Here is a 21,152-nt window from a genome sequence, read left to right on the forward strand (position 1 = left end):
GTTATTACCATGAAAATATGCAAAGTACAGCCAGCAGCATTTATAGGAGAACTGAGTTACTCCTGTTGCCATAGACCAAGACAACTGGATCTTTTGTCAGCCTACCATCTCCCTGACTCTGAATCACATAGACATATATGAGATAAGAATTGAGGTCTCAGAAATATTTACATAAGAAAACAAATGCAAAGGAGTAAGAAGTATATTAATTCTAGTTTCACAGTGAAGAAATACTATGGGAAGGAAGAACAAATTCATTTTGTCTCTGTTTAGTTGGTGAAATTATGATAAGCATGCGAATTATATAAAGAAATAAATGTTGAATCAAACATATTTCCTTGTGAGAGGAATTTTTGTAGTCACAGCAACTGTGTACATGGGTATTTTTATCTAATTCTGGTTCTATAGTTGAGTGACAAGGAAGACATCAGTGAAGACACTGACTTTAAGGTAGAAAAGGGTCTTCACAAGGTTCTGTAAGGCATTCAACCAACCTGAAGCCACTGAGGGAAATGAATATCCTGAACTGGGCACAGGAATAGACAATGACTTCTTTCAAGAAGGTACAGGTAATGCCAAAATAAATGCTTCACTGCCCATTATTACCGGCTTGCAGTTGCAACTGGTGGGTTCTGAAAGGGGAATCAGGGTGGGGACAGCCAGGAGCTAAAGATATTATAGGTAATGGTGAGATCTGCAAGAACATACTCTCTCAGAAGACAGCATTAGTGAGACAGTTCATTTAATGGGGAAGTAAAGACTATTTAAACCTTCGAGGGTGGGTAGGGACATTCAGGCTGAGTGTACATCATTATGCAGGGCCCATGTGCTGTGGGTGCTTCATTTGCAGAAGGAGAAACTCCAGGCGCTGCTGGACATAACCTTATAATGGGTGAGGAAGTTTAACCTGGCTACCCAGCTATTTGACTTTCTTTAGTGGCCAAATGTGGGAATGCTGGGCTTCATTCACAAGTAGTTCAAGGGCAAGGAAGAGGGAATTGTACTCCTATTGATCTCAAGATGAGATTTCTGGGGTTTAGACATCCCTTGGCCCCATTCTTCATCTAGGAATGCTCTCCACTCTTTCTACCATTCCACAGTTTCCTGGCCACACAACTACTGTTTGTGATCACTGTAAATCATTAGTTAGAAAGCACTTAAAAATAAATAGAAGATAGAATTGTTCTTTAAAAATATGTTATCTAGCCAAGTTTAACTTTGAAGGAAATCTGCCTTAAAGATGGAATCTAGACTGGGGAGAAATTATGTATTTAATTTTAGGAACCGATGCAAAAATTACAACATAGGGTGTTTCAGAGAAAACTTATTAGTATGACAAGGTGGTAATAGCTGAGGATTGAACTAAGCTAGGGCTCTCCTGGGTAAAATATCCATAAACATGCTTATGCTCACAAAGCAAGTCTTGGTTCAAATAAAACATTTCCAACAGAAGAAATACATGTAGAATCACGAGTCTCCATGTATTAATGTATATTACTATTAATATATATTGCTATCTAGTAATTGATTGGTAGATACTATAATGGGAATTAATAACAGCAGTGTTGTGGTCAATATTATTTGGGGGTTTTTAGCCCCACCTTTGATCACTTAGTTCTCAAATAAATGGCAGGAAAATTTATATTGCTAATATCCTTTATATCCAGCATTAGAGATGGGCTAATATCAATTCTCTGTGCTTTTTTTTACTTCTCTATCATTAGTACTAAGATATCACTTGCGATATTCTGCCTGGCATGCTCCTGTTCTGCATGATTAGCTTTCAAGACCATGTGTCCACAATCCATCTACCCCGTGGTGCCTTTATTCTTCTCTTCTCTCTCTTCATGGTTTCTGTCTCAGATCTCAAGCCTCGGAACAGAAGCCTGCCCTACTTCTCCTCTGCCTACTTGTAGGCTGTAGGCATCTTTATTCAACCAATAATTGAAAAGGAGCATTCAGCACTTCATTTATGAAACAAGTTTTGTAAAACAAACACTGTCATACTTGAGAATAGACTAGTTTAGAGGCAACTAGACTTTGGGACACAGAATTTAGCATTGTAATTCATAGCCACAGTCCAAATCTCAACACAAGAGAAGAGAAGAGAGGCTAGGTTTGCTAAATATCAATTTAGTTTATCAGGTCCTGACTTTTCAAGGATACTGTACACACTGCAATCTAGGATTACTCCTAGGTACAGGAAATATATCATTTAAGACTTCAAATGAAGGTATGCAGTCTTTCTAGATCTGAACAATCTGTAGGGGAACTGGATTTCACACAGGTAATCCACACTGCTGCTTTGGTCACCCTGTGACAAAAAAGTAAGAAAGAAAGAAAGAAAGAAAGAAAGAAAGAAAGAAAGAAAGAGAGAGAGAAAGAGAGAAGGAAAGAGAAAGAAAGAAGAAAGAAAGAAAGAAAGAGAAAAAGAAGGAAACAAAGAAAGAAAGAAAAAGAAAAACAGCAGGAGAAAAATATACATGTATTATTATTAAATCCTCGAGAGCTTCCAAAATTTCCATAACAAAGGACACTACAAATCACCAATAAATTCTGGATGGTCAGAGATACTGAGATCTCAGTCCAACTACCATTTTATCCCCTTGCTTCCTGCTTGTCTCAACAGGTTCCAGTTTGTCTTTATTTTTATATTTCTCCACTTCACATCTGTTCTTGCTTGTTTATTGTAACTTAACAGAAGCTAGAGTCATTTAGGAAAAGAAATTCTCAGTTGAGAAAATGCCGCTATAAAATTTGCAGGTAGGCAAGACTAGTACATTTTCTTAATTTCTTATATATAAAAGATGTCCCCTCCCATTGTGGGTAGTACTATCCTAGGCAAGTGGTCTTGGGTGCTTTATGAAAGCAAGATGAGCAATCCTTCAGGAGAAGGCAAACCAAAACCAGCACTGCTCTATAGCCTCTCTGTCATTTCCTCTGAATTCCTGCTCTGAATTCCTTTAGTGACTGACTATGATGACCTGGAACTGTAAGCTGTACACTCTCATTCTGAAACACGTTTTTTGTTTGTTTGTTTGGTTTGGTTTGCTTTGGTTTGGTTTTTTTGTCATGGTGTTTTGACAAAACCACCACAGAGATTTCACAGAAATGAATAAAACAAAACAAAACTAAGTCTTCCTCCATTTTTACTTCTGGAGCACCTGCCACATAAAGATTAGTCTACTATAGTCCATCCCCAAACCTAGTTTATACTGTATGTGTAAGTACACTCTGAATTCTATATGGCCGACTGACTTAAAAGTAATCCTTAATTCTATACCACTGCTAATAATACCACTTCTCTACTCAAACCTTGATTTGAAGCTCCGAAGTTAGGCTTATGACAAGCTCTTCAAAAATACAAAGAACATGCTTAAAATCTTGATTATAAGATCAAGCAATGATTGGCTTTATAAACCCACTTTATCAGTGCATTATTAGTTGCATAGTATATATTTGTATGACTGGTAGATGTCAATATGTATGCCTATATTGCATATTCTCACATAATGTGTTAATTAGGGTTGGTGTGATTAACCAATAGAGTACTGCAAAAAGCATTACTATATCTTTCATAATTTTATGGAAAAAAGACAGCTCTGTCTCTTCTTATCTTGACATATTTCCTCTAGGGGAAGGCAGCAGTTCAGACAACCTTATACCCCATGTCTAATCATTAGATCACATCAGTCCTAGAAAGTTCCTTCTATGCAAAACCATACAAGAATTAGCTGTTAAACATCTCAGAGATTCCTAAAGAACCTTGAGAAATTATGTAAGGAAATATTTTATAGTCAGATAGTGAATCTGGGCATATTTTGCTATGTAGCAATAAGTAGCCAGTCACTAATGCAATGCTACAGTGTATAAGTAGCAAAATTAATAATAAGTTTCATTAAAACTAAGTTGGTGATAACTATAGAGTCAGTTTCTTCAGGTTGTTGTTAAAACTGTGAGCTTAAAATATATCTATAAAATTGAGCTGAGTATTTGGCATGGAATACATAAACATTGCTCCTAGGCTCCTGGTAGCATTAAGATTGGGCTACTAATCATATTTCAAGTATGACATTTTGTGATTCCTTTTCTTGAGACTATAGTAGTCAGTGATAATCTTTAGTGAGATGCTAAATTTTGTATTGCCTGCCACTTCAGATAAGGCTGAGTATATAGTAGGTCACAAACCTTGTATTTGAGCTCTATTAAGGTTGGTTTTCTATGCATAGAGGGAGGCCCCAAGGAAGTGTCCAAATGTTAATTCACAGTAGCCAAAAGCATCAGGTCATGTAGATCAACCAATGATCTAAGGAATGGATAAAATCACAGTTTGAGAATGAAAATCTGTTGCCTTCTTGATTCTCTGGACAATTAACTCAGGAGGATTATTGGAAAGTTAAAAAAAATCCTGGATACCTTCCCAGGATTTGATGGGGCACACAAATTGAATGGCATTTAACATATCTAATTGTTAATGAAATAGAGTATTAATTGTGGAGTGCTAATTCTTTCCCTTCAGCAAGAAAGTAGCTGCTGCTTTGACTACAAGCATTTGCATTTGGATAATAAAACACTGGGGCTTGAAGGAGTTTTCTAGATGAGCTCAGACTTCAACTTTCAAAAGGGCAAAAATAGGATTAGAAAGACTGTAGGTATACAGGTGGACCTCAGGGCTCAGTCATGGTGAATCTCTTCTGAATGCAATGTGGACCGAGTAGGAGAAGATTTGAAAGAACGTGGAGCATCTATAGTTTCTTCTTTATCTGTTTTTTTTATGTAGCTGCTTGGGTGGGTGAATCATGAAGAGGGAAGTTCCTAGGCCAGCATTGATGACACAGTGAGACTCTGTCTCCAAATAAACCAATAAATAAGTTAAAACAAGTTTAGAAAACCAATATAGAGAGGAAGGAAGGAAGGAAAGAACACAGCATATAACTGTACTTATAAATAGACATGTTAGTATTACTTTGGACTTAATCAAATTTATCTTTCATTGTTTTATGAAAGAATAATCTTCAATGAGCTAAATAGTAATGAAAATCATATTCTCAAGCTTCAATTTTCTTTTGTGTAAAATAGAAATAAAAGTATTTTGTTATCAAGTATTAAGAGGATTGTGAACATGTTTGCCACGGAAGATGTATGTACTGATTGCAGTTTCTAATATTACTTTACATGTGAATTTTCAGTGTTATCTCCTGTATGTAAGGATTAAACAAAGGTGTTTTTTTTCTGTCAAAGAGGTTCATCTGCATTGAGCTATACTTAAAATAATATATTTAGTTTTTTCTCACTAAAACAAGTCACACGGAATTGTAGGAAAACAAATGATGTTTTTTATAACAAACATTACCTTTGAGCATTGTGCTCTCCCAGGGACATATCTTCTTGATTTCAATCAGTGTATTCATTTTATACAGTAAAAGAAGATAAGTCTAGAGGCAATTTCAGACGAGGGTGGTCAACTGTTTCTGTTTAATGTTTAACAGTTTTAGAGTGTCTATCTGGTCATATAATCCTTTAATAGGAATCCTGCTTTCCTAAAATTGTTCATTGCCCATTGAAAGTCATTCTTCCCTCTAAAGAGTTTTGGGGTTTTCATTTTTCTTCTCAGTGTTTTCCCATCAATGCACCCCTACTTTTGAGATAGCTAAACCTAGATCTTGTCCACAAGATGAGATAATATAAGCTGGGTGTGGCCTGAAATCTTAGTACTTAGAAAATTTGAGGTGAGAGAAATGTGCATTTGAATCTAGATTAGTTTATATAGTGAGATTCTTGTTTAAGAGCCAACCCTAATCTTTACCAAGACAAAGACCAAGAATGTCTTTTATAAATGGATAGGAAGTCTCATAATATATAGAAAATATAGTCCTAATTGGTGTTCTAGAATAGTAACAGTAGAAGAAAAAACACTCACTGGTGGGTAAAGTCACCAAAAAGTAGAAATGCAGTACAGATCCGGTTGACTTAGATGTTTTTTTAAAATGAGGTTTTTAAAAGGTCATTATAGATAGAGGAATGAATCAAAAAAGCACAAACTTGATGCCTAGTGCTCATTACTTTTAGCTACTCATTGTTGGGAACCCAAGATAGATGAGAAATTTTATGTATATGGTCTCTACTTTATTCATTGGACAAGGAAGCTTATATTAACCTTTTATTTTCCAGTTTAAGGCATTAACGCTTAAAGGACTTAACTTTTACATAGCTCTCTGATCATTTAATTGTGGAAGAGGAGTTATGTCTTGGAACTAAACCTTCCATAAGCAGAAAGGTTGGTTGTGAAAACTATGTACAAGTGGCATTGAGGATTACATATAGGCTAAGCTTTATTAGTTTATTAGTAGTTTATTCTGATGTTTGTACATTGTAATAATGGTGGGGAGTTTGCAAGAGGCCGATATGCCAACTTAGAACAATATGTGAGCCATAGATTTTAGATACAGTTTGCAAGTCTCCCTCTCCCTTGGGTATCACCTCCTCTTTCACCATGTTGGTCAGTGTCACTCAGATTTTGATTATCTACATTTTTAGATAGGGTTTATAGCCATGGATGTCCTAGAAATGCTATGTAGATCATCCAGCTTCCCATTCACAGAGATCTTCCTGCCTTTGTCTCCCAAATGATGGGATTAAATACATGTACCACCCATTAACTGCACATGTTACTCTTTCTAATCTTTAAAAGGGAGAACATGGAGCCTTCACAGGACCAAGGGGTTCCACTCCCATTGTTTTGAGATAAGGAAATCTTCTGTTATATATCCAGCTGGAGCCAGGGGTCCCCATGTGTACTGTTTGGTTAGTGATGTAGTCCCTTGGAGCTTTAGGGGTTTGGTTGGTCACTGTTGTTCTTCCTTTGGGGTTGCAAAACTCTTCAGCTCCTTCAGTTCTTGCCCTAATCTGTATTGGGGTCCCTCCACTTGCAACTTACTGTGACTTAGTAATGCCTAATGTGGTGACCTTTGTCTTTCATAGGACAGGTTTTAATGCTTTCCCTTCCACTTCTAAGAAAAATCCCAATCAGAACTGGGATTTCTGAACCATGTAAACAAGAGCCTTAGTCTGGCTGTTCTCTATGAGGCTCTACAAGCTGCTGACTGAGACAGATACAGATACTTATAATCAACCATTGGACTTAGGTGGAAGACTTAGAGGAGGGATTGATGAGGATAGCAACCCCATAAGAAGATTGACAATGTCAACTAGCTGGCACTCCTGGGAGCTACCAGAGACTAATCCCTCAACAAAAGAGCATACATGGCCCCTGGCACATATGTAGAAGCATACTGCCTTCTATGGCCTTTGTGGGAAAGGATGAGCCTGTAGAGAATTGATGCTCCAGGGAAGGGTGATGTATGTCGGAGTGTGGGTTAAGATAGTGGGTGGGGTGAGTGAGAGAGCTCCTCCTCAGAGGCAAAGGAGAGGGTGAATGGGGGAAAGAATTCTTAGAGGGGGTACTGGGGAGGGTGGCAACATTTAGAACATAAGTAAATAAAGCAATTAAGTAAATAATATTAAAAAGGCAGAATATGCTTACTCTACTTAGTCTCATGAAGTTCTGGCTAATCAAAATATTGTGTAAAATAATTTTCTAAATCCTCATGCACATATGGAAATTAGAAATGTTCAATTAATGTCAGTGGGCAAAATCCCCACTTGTCTAGAAGATAGAGATATCCAAAAAATATACATTGGGATTTACATTCTACATTGAGCCAAGAAGACTGCAATAGAATGTTTAGAACAGTGAATGGGAGGGCATCTGAACTGCCTCTCATTTCTTCTACTTATAATATTAGCTATGTGACCTCAGGCAGTTATTCCTTCACTTCCCTGATCCTTAATTATCTCCCTTGCTAAATGAGGGAACTAATCTAAAATATAGAAGACAGTTACCTAACTATGGCTACAAATTGTATTCCTCTGGGCTTCTTTGGAAAGCAGAGTCACAGGAGGCATCTCGAATTAATTGAAGTAAATTTTCTGAGGACAATAATAGGCACTGACTCTTTTGAAACCCTCCAAGTGATTAAAAATGTAACCTTGTTTAAGAGCCACTCATCATTCTAGATGACTTTTGAGTCAGGTCTAATCTAGTACGCCGAGCTAACTATGGCTTATCTAGTCTGAGAAATCAACACTTTGTATAGGTAGAAAATGCTATTAAGGATTATACATCTTCTTATACAGAACACTACAGATGGATAGCTTAAACATTAATTTCTCACTGTTCTAGAAGTTGGAAAACTGAGATCCTTTAGTGGCAGGTTGACTTCACTGTAGGGATGAGCAGAAGACTGCTCCCAACATTTCACTTAATTTACAGGCTCTCGTTGGCATTTCTTGGTTTGTGAAAGGATTACTCTGATCTCAGCCTTCATCTTCACATCACAATCTTTCCATGTGTGCTTATTTTTGTCTGCATTTCCCTCATTTACTAGAAAACCGCTTAGACTGAGTTAAATTCAGCATAGTCAGATTCAGTGTAAACACATATTAACCAAGACAATTAACAGTGACCTTCTTTCCAAAAAATGTCTCAAGGTAATGTGCTGGGGCTTAAGATTGCAAAGTGTGAATTGATTCAATCGTTAAAAAGACTTCTTTGCCATATTTAATTTTTGGCAATTACAGTTATCAGTTATTTGTTATATACCAAAATACTTGACAGACTAAATTTAAGGAAGGAAAATTTTGTTCTAGAACGCAGTTGAAGAAGATATATTCCATCCAGGTGGTAAGAGTAGAATACTGACTGTCATACTGCACCTGCTGTCAGGAAGCAGAGCATAAACAGAAAATGAGGTAGGTTTTGGAAATCACGAGGCCTGTCTCCATCTTTAGCATCTTTAGCAAGATTCCACCTTTCCAAGATTTACAGGTATTTTTAAAAATAGTGCCAACAACTGGGGACCAGGTATTACAACATTTGAGCCTGAGGGGGATCATTCACATATAAACCACAATAATGAGAAAATACATGACATGTAGAATGTGACCTCCTAAGGTCTCCACCCATAGCTTATTACAGTGAGACTGTAGATAAAAACAGCAAATGACATAGTGGCATGCTCAGTCCCTCCATTCATGTGTCCACTATTCTATCCAGCACATCCTTAGAATTCTCTTACCTTCCCCCAAATATATCCTTTGATAATTCCTTCCCATGACAAGAGACTCTGACGACTTCACTTGCCAGGGTGGGGATTTTCCATTTAGCCCCTGCCAACTGCCTCTAGTTATTACAATGCAGCTCAGGATGTCTCACTCTGGCTGTTACATTATCATTCCTCGTTAGAGACTCCTCCAGGGCCTAAGACATCCCTGCACTGACTGTATAATTACAAAGTCAATTTCTAAACAGGCATTTGCAAATAAGTCAATTTAAATACCGAGATTTGCAAACAATAATTAAGCAGTAGCTTCTTTTTTAATATCTCTGTATATAATTAATGCCTGTGGGCTTTTCATTTTACCTTGGAACTAGATAGTTTGCAAGTGTTTGTTGAGCTAAAGTGTTCTCTGAAAGCAAATCAAAGCATGGAGTAGATTGCAAGTGATTGAAGAAAGAATTTTCTTTTAGTTCCATCATCCTTGCTTCATTTGACTGGGTATGTGGTTCTCATCAGTGCAGACAGTGATTAGGTAAGGAAACCAAAGCAGAGTCATTTTCTATAGCAGAAACAATAAAAAATAACAACCAAGTATTCTGTCCCACGGGAAAGTGGTTAATCTTCCCCCTTAAACCTGATGGACAGATTAAGAGATACTTCTCCAATATGTCCCCTTTCCCCTTATAGGAACATTTTAATAGCTAAACTTTATATCTATAAAGCTAAACTATAGCCACCAATGGTATGCAATAGTTCATCCTTAACCTAGCTTTACTCATAATTTAATGATACCTACACACACACACACACACACACACATATATATATATAAATGTGTACACATGTTCACACATCACACACACATACACTCACACACACACATATACACACACTCACACACACACACACACACACATGCACACACACATACACTGCACTGACTGTATTGCACAAATCAGTTGTACAATGGGTTGTGTTCACCTGTTAGATAATGTGATGATTCTCTCTGACTTTTCCTTGGCTTGTCTTTGAGACAATTGTATATTAACCTTTTGGGTGCCAGAAAGCAAACAAACAAAGGAGCAAACAAACAAACCACAAAAACCATCAGGAATAAGGGTGTAATGGAAATAATGCTGTTGATTTAGGACAATTAAGCACAACTCTCTGAAAATGTTTTTATGCAAGCTGCATGCTACAGAAAGAGGAGTTGGATGAATGCTAGCTTAGTCTGGTTTATATCTATGTCTAAATCTAAGAATGAGAGTATTAATGGGTGGAGAAAGGAAGGAGTTGTGTAATATATTAGCAATATTGTAAGGGAGATATAAAAAAGAATACAGACTGTAAAACAAAACATGCCTAAAGTCAGGATAACAAATCAAGTATGCTATGAGTGTACACAGAAGCATGGAATAGAATCTATGAGAACTTGCAGCTTAGGTTGACAAGTTTGTCCTGATGTCTTAAGGGCAAAAAACGAGGTGTGGAAAAGTTTAAAGAAGGAATATCCTCATTTTGAATTACAGTGCCCCATCTGTGTTCTTAAACCACTCTGGGCAACATTTCGTAGGGACTCCACTCATCTTTTCCAACTCTCTTCCAAAGATATACTTCTTATTATTTTAGCCTACCTAGGTAGCTTGTCCTTAGAATCTATTCATATGTAGAACAAAGATGAGGTATTTTTAATTTTAGTAGGACTCCCTAATAAGAAGCAACATTCCTATAATTGATGTTTCCAAACCATTTTGTTCACATTTCTTCTAAAATAACTATTTTATGAATATTTATTTTAATGTATCCATTGCTTTAAAGTTTGTAAATATTAATAGTATGTTGAAAATTGATCATTATAACTATCATAAACTCAAGCAGCAGATAAAACTCAAGAGTGTTTTTAATAGAAAATTACCTGTGGATGCTGAGGCAGAGGACAGGGAGTTTTGCTTGTGTGATCTCCTCAAGTATATGTGGCTCCATCTGAAGAAATTAGCCCAGAGGAAAGGGGCTTCTATGCAGATTTCCTTAATGTAGAGGGTAATGAATAATGTTAGTATAAAGGGTCAGTAGACTGATAGCCCTTGGTCAGGAACTCATATTCTCAACTTAAACTAGAGGAAAAGAAACACACAGAAGCAAACAATCCTGCTTTACCCCTTAAAAATTAATGTCTTTCCCTTTTTCTTTTCATGTTATTGGAAACACAGATTTAATCTAAGTCTAAAAACTGCTTCATAGAAAAGCTTTCTATACGCCACTAGAAACAAAGGCCAACCTAGGAGATTAATGAATTCATCCATTATGGTGATATTTTCTGATGGGTTCATGTTAACTTTTAGGTTTAAACAATAAACAATAGGGTTTAGTGACTTTAAATGGAATAGGTGGTAAGCTATTATGTGACTGTTGGGATCTGAACTTAGTTCCTCTGCAAAGGGAACAAGAAATGGCTCAATAAACTCTGAGCCATTCCTGCCTCTTCTACCCTCTCTTCATGCCCCCCCCTCTGTCTCTCTCTCTCTTTCTGTCTTTGTCTCTGTCTCTGTCTCTGTGTCTGTCTGTCTCAGTCTCCCTCCTCCCTCCCACCCTCTGTGCATGAGTCAGAGTCTTTCATTATAGGTAAGGATGGATTACAGGATTGTATGAACTTGCTGTATTTCCCAGGCTCAAGAGAAATTCTGAAATTCAGGTTCTTCCCTGATCATGATCATGATTATGGAAAATGGGAGTATGCCACTGATTCTGGCTCTACTGAGCACTTCTTAGGCATTGGAGGAAACACACCCTTATACAACAATACTAGTCTAAGAGATTATTGAGTGAAAACGCACGTAATACTAACGAAGAGCCTAATCAAAGGGTGAACTAACAAAATCCTCTCCAAGCTGGGAACCCATTTCAGAAATAAGTCGGTAGGTATGACTGGATGCCAAAATTCAATGATTTTTTAAATAAGTTATTGAAAGATTTAACCGTTCAACTGAAATGAAGATAGTGCAGGAACATGACTAGTTTTGGTGGCTGATTACTTAGAATTCCATTAGGGCACAGACTTCAGCAGGTAATCCCACTAACATATTACCTGGTTTTGTCACTCAGTGATCTCTTCACTTTTACTCATCTTTTTACAACCTTTTGGTTTTCTTTGATAAATTCCACCTAAGTACAAAATAATGCCAGAATGGGGACCAAAACGTATGAGTGTAATAATAACAGTGTGGTCATCATTGACCACGTTTAGTCCCACTTCCTAGGAGTAGCTTTATGCCTCTATTTACTTGGCTTATTAGAAATGGTGTCATTTTATTTTATATTCTACTCCTCCAGTATTTTGTTGTGTTTTACTATAGTTTGTCTTTCCTTATTTTCATTGCTCTTTTTCTTGCCTCTTCTTTAGTTTTTATTTCTTTTTACAATACTTTTAAAAGTTGTATTTTTAACACACTGAGGTTGGTCACTTGATTTCCTTTGGACTTAAATTCATTTCAGTTTTAAATTTTAATTCATGTAAAATTAGAAAGCTGTGGTACAAGAACTCAATACTAATGATTGATGGAAACGTTTAGTTTATTCACTTTACTGTGATATGATTTTTTTCCTCTACCTATTCAGTGCAGGCTTCTATTTCCCTCTGTGTTTGTTTTTTTCATGAGTGCTTTTTTCCCACTCATTTTGGTCTAATAGTGCATTTTCCTAGTACTGTTTGAATTTCCTTGCTTTTAGCTCATAATACAGTTTGAAGCATAAATACCGTCTCCTCCTGCTTTGTTTTAAAGTATCTATTTCTGATACCCCTGGAACCTTAATTCATTATCTGATTCCAGACAAAGCAGCACCATTTTATTTTGTTCCCTACAATCAACATGTCAAGCTTAAGGTTAAGTGAGCAGAATGCATCTGAGATAAATTTAGAAATCAAGTCAATATTCAAACATAGAAGCCATCTTCCCAATACCCCCATCTAAAAAGAGTCTTAGGTTTAGAGATAAGCTTGACTAGATGCTACACATCCTCTGTGTATTTCATTTTCATACCATTTGTTGATTGATTTAATTCTTTAATGCCTAACTATGCCTCAGCTCCTCAATAATATCCATTGTTTAACCCTCTGCACTTACACATTTGTATAGCCTAAAAGAACTATGTATCTATCATAAAGACATAAAAATAATTCCCTTCATGAAGTCAATTATTTAGTTAATTACTCTACATGGATCATTTTTAAAAAGTAAGGATGGGAAGCAGAAAATATTTCCATTTGAAATATTAAAATGAGTCATTAGAATTTGTCCTATACTTACTGTAGTAATTACTTTTTTGTTGCCATAATAAACGTACAATGGCAATAGAAACTATTGGCGAAAATTCAGAGACCATGATTTCAACCATGGAAAGCGAGAATTAACTAGAACTAGACTCCTGAAGTTTGTTCTCAGTGATATTCATCTTCAACAAGGCCTCGCCTTTTAAAAGTTCAATAATCTCTGGAAATATCAGCAACAACTGGAAATCAAGTGTTCAAACACCTTGGATATTTTCCATCCAAACTCTCACACTTATGCTAAGCTCACCCTCTTTATTTTTCTGAACCTGTATTTTCATTCATAAAATGAAACAGAAATGTTCTCATTTAACAAAATTTTGCAGTTTAGCTGGAGTCATATTTGCTTTTTTCAACCTTGCTGAACTGTTTTCAGTCTTTTTAACAATGAAGAACAAGTGCCAAGGATGTAAATGTTGCTTAGGGAAGAAGCATCAATTTCACTGCTTTAGATTTTACTTAGCGGACAAGAAACCACCATCAATATCCGTGACAATTACATATACCTCTTTCTTCCTCTTTATATGTGTGCGAAACCCATAACTTAAAGCCTTTGCTGCTATTCAGCACAAAAACAAATAGCAAAGCAAGTCTGTGTGTGATGTATTTTAGCAGAGCAACTCAGACTTGCCACTATTCTGTTAAATTATGAAATCTATAACTTGATGGAGTCAACACTTTTGTTTGGAATAGGGAAGCAGGTAAAGTATATGCAGTTACTAAAGACCACACACACACACACACACACACACACACACACACACACATACACACACACACACTGATGCACACACACAGTGCATTTGCTGAAATAGTTAAGAGTAGGTATCCTTTGCAAAAGGTTTAAGGATGCTGATGCAGCAAAAACAAATGTTTGTGTTTGGCCATGGTGGAGATGGTGACAAATTATAGGACCTTGGCCTTGAGCCTTAATGTAATCCATTCCTAAATAAATCATAAATCTAAGTGGGTAGTGGCAAAGTGGAAAGAATACCAATTTAGGCTAGGTGGTATCTCATGGGCAGTGGTAGGAAGGATTGATTGTGGGGTATGAAGTGATCAGGGACAGATGCAGGAGTAGACTTGTATAGAGTCTGATGAACTCCTTTCTCTTCTAGACTCAGATGGATCCTGACAAAGCTGCCAGACTTCCGTAGGGTGAATGAGAGATTGCTGCAGAATTAGCCACAAGGACAGACATTCTGCTGCCTCCTAAATTTTCTTGGATGAAGGAGTTTTTCATCATGAAAAAAATGCTGAATTGCTAATGTTTGGGCTACTTTCATGATTTCCTCACTTGGAAGAACTCAAAGTCAGTGTGAATTTTTCACAGGACTAATGGCTGCCTGGAGTGGGAAAAGATGTGGCAGTGAAAACACTTAAGGAAAGAATGCTGGGTTACTTGGAAGAGGATACAAGGGAACAAAAGTGCATGGTTCGTAAGTATTGTTCATATATGGTCAAAGTTTCTGCTCTGTAAAGGAAAGAGTTATTTAAGTGAAAAACAATATGAAATATCTCCCCATAGCTAGAGTGGTTGCAACCAAGGGAAAAAAAGGAACAAATGCTAGGAAGAATGCGGATGGATGAGAAATCCCAAATGACTCTCATAGATTATTTGAGGTAGAATGACAATCTTAATTGTGTAAAACAGTATGGGGACTGTAGCTTCTTGTTTCATAAATGTTATTATGCTATCCCCAAACTGCTTACATGAGAGTGTTTGCACATAACTTCTGAGAATCTGTCCCCAGTTGGTTCTAATTGGCAAACAAAGATGCCAATAACCCATACCTGGAGAGGACAGGTAGAGGCAGGGTTTTAGGATTTACTTGGCTTGAGACCAGGAGGAGAAGAGAACCAGGAGATCTGCCATGGCAGGAGAGTACAGAGTAGAGGGGAGATGCCAAGCCTGAGAAGAATGCAAGATAGAGAGGCATAGCACCATGTGAGGGAGCTGGGAGATTGCAGCCCAGAGGGCTGCTCAACACTGTCTAGAGCAGCAAAGATAGAACATAGAATTTCTAAGTAATAACTCAGGATTTTTCACTGGAGGTAAATGCTAACAGGATGGAGGTTAGGCAGTGGCACAGCTATTGTACCATTTAAGGCAAATTAAATTAAGATATAAAGGCTGTGTGTGTGTGTGTGTGTGTGTGTGTGTGTGTGTGTGTGTTTCATTCAGGAACACCAACAATTGAAGCAGGAAGAGAACCTATCACTGGAATTTATTAATTTAATATTTCAACAGAGGCTCCTTAAAATATACAACTAGACATAGAACTGTCATTCAATGGTCCAGCAGTCCCTATACTTGACATATACTCAAAGGAATTAAAATTAGTATGTTGAAGGGGGAGTTTCACTTCGCATATTTATTGTAGCACTAGTCTTAATAATCAAGGCATGTGGTCAACCCAGGCATCTATTATGGTTGAATATATAAAGACTATGTAATGTATACATCATGAAATATTTTTCAGCAGTCAAAAGAATTTATAGCAATATAGAGTTTCAGCAGTGTTACTCTGTATGTGTTAACAATGTTGTTCATAAGAAATATGGGTTATTACATGATAATCTCAGTGTTGGTTACATGTTAATTCCTTACAAAGTTATTTTTGAGGGAGATTTCAGTACCACTCAAAACAACAAAAGCTATCACTATTAGCCTTCGTGGCCCATGATCATAAGTTGGTAAGACACTGTTGCTAAAGACACATCACATGTTGGTTACAGCACATGGAAAAAATAATCTTGAACTGACCAGAAGTCTTATCTTCATGGAAACCTTTAATAGTATTGGCAGGTGCTATGCAAACTGCTTGAAAATAAAAAGTTATCAAAAGTTGTACTATATACTTAAGTGTGTGACATAGTGCTAGAGAAGGAGCAGAGAGGTCTACATGTGGATCAGAAGGCAGCAGGAAGTGGACTGACAATGAGCTTCTCATTTGAGACCTCAAAATCCACTCCTTAATGGCATACCTTCTCCAACAAAGCCACATATAATAATAGTGTTACTCCCTATGGGCCTATGTGGGCCATTTTCTTTTAAATCACCACACAATGCATGCTACAACACTGGACCACTAGGTAACTAGTACCATATGTGCACTAGTTCTAGACTACTAAGCATATATCAGTTTTTGGTTGAATTTGATGCCTACTTCACAGGAGGGAATTTATGCTTTATGTAGTAACTTGACCAATAACCTTTGGCAATGTTGGCCTTAAATTGCAGTAGGAAACTGACTATTGCTCTAATGCTAAATGATCATATTTTCAAACTGCCTTCTAAATATGTTTATGTTTATAGGTTTGTGAAACTTTAATCCTGGTAGGACCGATATCTAAGATATAGATGAGACATCTATTAAGTTTTCCCTACATCAAAGATCAAGGGATATCTACAAAGAAGAGAGAGAAAGAATCTAAGAACAACAGAATGCTAAGGAGTGCTATTAAATGTTGTCACCCATTCATGATGTATGGATGTTGTACACATAAACCCTCTCGATGTACACTTACATGTACAATGCTTGCACAACATCAAGCTAGCAAAAATTTCCAGCATGATGTATCCAGGAGGTACTGTTAATTCTCCATTCGTAGTTGAGATGCTAATAGCACCTAGTGATTTTCAGAGAAAGAAGTCAATTTTCTTGGAGGTGTGACTACTAGTTCATTACAAATGCCAAAGTAGATGATCCCATATCCAGGAGGAGATGGATTGCATTAATTGGTCTCAATGGATTATAAATAAAGTGTAATTTAGAAGGCATATTTATTAGGAAGGACAGAGGGGGTAGGAGCAGAAAAGAATAGGGGATACATACGGTCAAGATAAATTCTATACACATATGACATGTTTAAATCATAAGTAAGGTATCCTTTTTTTATTTTTTCATTTTTTTTATTAACTTGAGTATTTCTTATATACATTTCAAGTGTTATTCCCATTCCCGGTTTCTGGGCAAACATCCCCCTCCCCCTCCCCTTCCTTATGGGTGTTCCCCTCCCAACCCTCCCCCCATTGCCGCCCTCCCCCCATAGTCTAGTACACTGGGGGTTCAGTCTTAGCAGGACCCAGGGCTTCCCCCTCCACTGGTGCTCCCACTAGGATATTCATTGCTACCTATGGGGTCAGAGTCCAGGGTCAGTCCATGTATAGTCTTTAGGTAGTGGCTTAGTCCCTGAAAGCTCTGGTTGCTTGACATTGTTGTACTTTTTGGGTCTCGAGCCCCTTCAAGCTCTTCCAGTTCTTTCTCTGATTCCTTCAACGGGGGACCTATTCTCAGTTCAGAGGTTTGCTGCTGGCATTCGCCCCTGTATTTGCTGTATTCTGGCTGTGTCTCTCAGGAGCGATCTACATCCGGCTCCTGTCGGTCTGCACTTCTTTGCTTCATCCATCTTGTCTAATTGGGTGGCTGTATATGTATGGGCCACATGTGGGGCAGGCTCTGAATGGGTGTTCCTTCAGTCTCTGTTTTAATCTTTGCCTCTCCCTTCCCTGCCAAGGGTATTCTTTTTCCTCATTTAAAGAAGGAGTGAAGCATTCACATTTTGATCATCCGTCTTGAGTTTCGTTTGTTCTAGAGATCTAGGGTAATTCAAGCATTTGGGATAATAGCCACTTATCAATGAGTGCATGAAATGTATGTCTTTCTGTGATTGGGTTAGCTCACTCAGGATGATATTTTCCAGTTCCAACCATTTGCCTACGAATTTCATAAACTCGTTGTTTTTGATAGCTGAGTAATATTCCATTGTGTAGATGTACCACATATTCTGTATCCATTCCACTGTTGAAGGGCTTCTGGGTTCTTTCCAGCTTCTGGCTATTATAAATAAGGCTGCGATGAACATAGTGGAGCACGTGTCTCTTTTATATGTTGAGGCATCTTTTGGGTATATGCCCAAGAGAGGTATAGCTGGATCCTCAGGCAGTTCAATGTCCAATTTTCTGAGGAACCTCCAGACTGATTTCCAGAATGGTTTTACCAGCCTGCAATCCCACCAACAATGGAGGAGTGTTCCTCTTTCTCCACATCCTCGCCAGCATCTGCTGTCACCTGAGTTTTTGATCTCAGCCATTCTCACTGGTGTGAGGTGAAATCTCAGGGTTGTTTTGATTTGCATTTCCCTTATGACTAAAGATGTTGAACATTTCTTTAGGTGTTTCTCAGCCATTCGGCATTCCTAAGCTGTGAATTCTGTGTTTAGCTCTGAACCCCATTTTTTAATAGGGTTGTTTCCCTGCGGTCTGACTTCTTGAGTTCTTTGTATATTTTGGATATAAGGCCTCTATCTGTTGTAGGATTGGTAAAGATCTTTTCCCAATCTGTTGGTTGCCGTTCTGTCCTAACCACAGTGTCCTTTGCCTTACAGAAGCTTTGCAGTTTTATGAGATCCCATTTGTCGATTCTGGATCTTAAAGCATAAGCCATTGGTGTTTTGTTCAGGAAATTTTTTCCAGTGCCCATGTGTTCCAGATGTTTACCTAGTTTTTCTTCTACTAGTTTGAGTGTGTCTGGTTTGATGTGGAGGTCCTTGATCCACTTGGACTTAAGCTTTGTACAGGGTGATAAGCATGGATCGATCTGCATTCTTGTACATGTTGCCCTCCAGTTGAACCAGCACCATTTGCTGAAAATGCTATCTTTTTTCCATTGGATGGTTTTGGCTCCTTTGTCAAAAATCAAGTGACCATAGGTGTGTGGGTTCATTTCTGGGTCTTCAATTCTATTCCATTGGTCTATCTGTCTGTCTCTGTACCAATACCATGCAGTTTTTATCACTGTTGCTCTGTAATACTGCTTGAGTTCAGGGATAGTGATTCCCCCTGAAGTCCTTTTATTGTTGAGGATAGCTTTAGCTATCCTGGGTTTTTTGTTATTCCAGATGAATTTGCAAATTGTTCTGTCTAACTCTTTGAAGAATTGGATTGGTATTTTGATGGGGATTGCATTGAATCTGTAGATTGCTTTTGGTAAAATGGCCATTTTTACTATATTAATCCTGCCAATCCATGAGCATGGGAGATCTTTCCATCTTCTGAGGTCTTCTACAATTTCTTTCCTCAGTGTCTTGAAGTTCTTATTGTACAGATCTTTTACTTGCTTGGTTAAAGTCACACCGAGGTACTTTATATTATTTGGGTCTATTATGAAGGGTCTCATTTCCCTAATTTCTTTCTCGGCTTGTTTCTCTTTTGTATAGAGGAAGGCAACTGATTTATTTGAGTTAATTTTATACCCAGCCACTTTGCTGAAGTTGTTTATCAGCTTTAGTAGTTCTCTGGTGGAACTTTTGGGATCACTTAAATATACTATCATGTCATCTGCAAATAGTGATATTTTGACCTCTTCTTTTCCGATCTGTATCCCCTTGACCTCCTTTTGTTGTCTGATTGCTCTGGCTAGAACTTCAAGAACTATATTGAATAAGTAGGGAGAGAGTGGGCAGCCTTGTCTAGTCCCTGATTTTAGTGGGATTGCTTCAAGTTTCTCTCCATTTAGTTTAATGTTAGCAACTGGTTTGCTGTATATGGCTTTTACTATGTTTAGGTATGGGCCTTGAATTCCTATTCTTTCCAGGACTTTTATCATGAAGGGGTGTTGAATTTTGTCACATGCTTTCTCAGCATCTAATGAAATGATCATGTGGTTCTGTTCTTTCAGTTTGTTTATATAATGGATCACGTTGATGGTTTTCCGTATATTAAACCATCCCTGCATGACTGGGATGAAGCCTACTTGATCATGGTGGATGATTGTTTTGATGTGCTCTTGAATTCGGTTTGCCAGAATTTTATTGAGTATTTTTGCGTCGATATTCATAAGGGAAATTGGTCTGAAGTTCTCTTTCTTTGCTGTGTCTTTGGGTGGTTTAAGTATAAGAGTAATTGAGGCTTCATAGAAGGAATTCGGTAGGGCTCCATCTGTTTCAATTTTGTGGAATAGTTTGGATAATATTGGTATGAGGTCTTCTATGAAGGTTTGATAGAATTCTGCACTAAACCCGTCTGGACCTGGGCTCTTTTTGGTTGGGAGACCTTTAATGACTGCTTCTATTTCCTTAGGAGTTATGGGGTTGTTTAACTGGTTTATCTGTTCCTGATTTATCTTCGATACCTGGTATCTGTCTAGGAAATTGTCCATTTCCTGAAGATTTTCAAGTTTTGTTGAATATAGGTTTTTATAGTAAGATCTGATGATTTTTTGAATTTCCTCTGAATCTGTAGTTATGTCTCCCTTTTCATTTCTGATTTTGTTAATTTGGACGCACTCTCTGTGTCCTCTCATTAGTCTGGCTAAGGGTTTATCTATCTTGTTGATTTTCTCAAAGAACCAACTTTTGGTTCTGTTGATTCTTTATATGGTCTTTTTTGTTTCTACTTGGTTGATTTCAGCTCTGAGTTTGATTATTTCCTGCCTTCTACTCCTCCTGGGTATATTTGCTTCTTTTTGTTCTAGAGCTTTTAGGTTTGCTGTCAAGCTGCTGACATATGCTCTTTCCTGTTTCTTTCTGCAGGCACTCAGCGCTATGAGTTTTCCTCTTAGCACAGCTTTCATTGTGTCCCATAAGTTTGAGCATGTTGTATCTTCATTTCCATTAAATTCTAAAAAGTTTTTAATTTCTTTCTTTATTTCTTCCTTGACCAGGTTATCATTGAGTAGAGCATTGTTCAATTTCCACGTATATGT

The 21,152-nt window shown here is 37.5% G+C and overlaps 1 long non-coding RNA gene across 1 annotated transcript in view; it reads left to right on the forward strand.

The window, feature by feature from the left end:
• LOC148005851 (uncharacterized) overlaps nt 1-21,152 on the forward strand; it is a 108,887-nt gene that overhangs the window by 72,384 nt on the left and 15,351 nt on the right. The window contains exon 2 of the long non-coding RNA XR_015620947.1: nt 14,562-14,878. This is a non-coding gene — a long non-coding RNA (uncharacterized LOC148005851). The remainder of the gene's footprint in view (nt 1-14,561; nt 14,879-21,152) is intronic.

The sequence above is a fragment of the Rattus norvegicus genome, chromosome 5 (genome assembly GCF_021556685.1).
Source record: "Rattus norvegicus strain SHRSP/BbbUtx chromosome 5, alternate assembly SHRSP_T2T, whole genome shotgun sequence".
Taxonomy (NCBI): Eukaryota; Metazoa; Chordata; class Mammalia; order Rodentia; family Muridae; genus Rattus; species Rattus norvegicus.